The sequence below is a fragment of the Ictalurus furcatus genome, chromosome 5 (genome assembly GCF_023375685.1).
Source record: "Ictalurus furcatus strain D&B chromosome 5, Billie_1.0, whole genome shotgun sequence".
In the NCBI taxonomy this organism is placed as follows: domain Eukaryota; kingdom Metazoa; phylum Chordata; class Actinopteri; order Siluriformes; family Ictaluridae; genus Ictalurus; species Ictalurus furcatus.
In genome coordinates this window covers 17,889,015-17,890,103 of record NC_071259.1, presented here as the reverse complement: position 1 = coordinate 17,890,103, position 1,089 = coordinate 17,889,015, and positions in this window count along the sequence as shown.

The window sequence follows — 1,089 nt, the reverse complement described above, 5'->3', positions numbered from 1 at the left end:
AAATATATGTATATATATTTATATATATATATATGTGTGTGTGTGTGTGTGTGTGAACATATTTTTGATATTTCTTAAAACGATTTTAAAGGGCATTTATTTACATAATTTATTTATGTATTATTCAAAGATATAGGAAATTGTGCAACAGCTGCAAGCTATTTAAATAAATATTTTTTACTCTTCTGAGGATGATAACAATAGGAGATATCCAGTAAGTAGAACACTTTTTCACGTAGTCCACTCTAGTTACTTGTGTGTTGTCTAATGACAGTGAAAATACTGGGAAATGGTTAGTCATCTTCTTAGTCATCTTCTTGGCCATTCGTATTTATTTTAAACAGTACCACCATATTTTAGCCAAATAACAGTTGTAAAGATGGACATGTCCAACAAAAACGACCCTAAAAAAAGAAAAATTCCTGTGAGTTTTTAAGATGTCATTCTTAGCACTTTGCACTGAAAATCAAAGATGGTATACAGTGGGATAAAGGACTGCTTTTACTATGTTAAATAGAGAGTGATTTGAAATAGATTTGCTTTCTCTTTGTGTGTCTGTCTGTGTTTATCTCTCTGTGTAAGCATTGCCTGCTATTTAATCTTTTACCACATTAGGCTTTTGCTAAAAGAAATGCAAACCAAACAGATGGAAAATACAAAGCACTTCTGTAAGTCACTCTGGACAATAGGGTCTGGTAAATGCTGCAAATATAAATGTAAAATATATAGAATTCTCTTAATGAATCTGACACAGGGGTAGTGTATAACTGTAGTTAGAAAACATAGTGAAGATAGCAATGTACACATTGCTAGTGCTTCAAGCAGAGAGACTGCACTATTTCAGTGGGGTTCCAAACATTATTATGAGCCACACCCACTCCAAGCAAAGCAAAGTCTTGTAATAGGTAGGATCAGTTGAGCTACAAGTACATCATTTGAGTTAAGTAAACTATCTAAAATTCACATCAATTGTATAATTGATATATTTTGCCAAATATACTAGATAGATTTAGTATGCTTTTAATTAGCTGTTTGAATTGTCAAATTAATAAACTAATGGCAATAGTTTCGTTAATTCGATGCACTCTC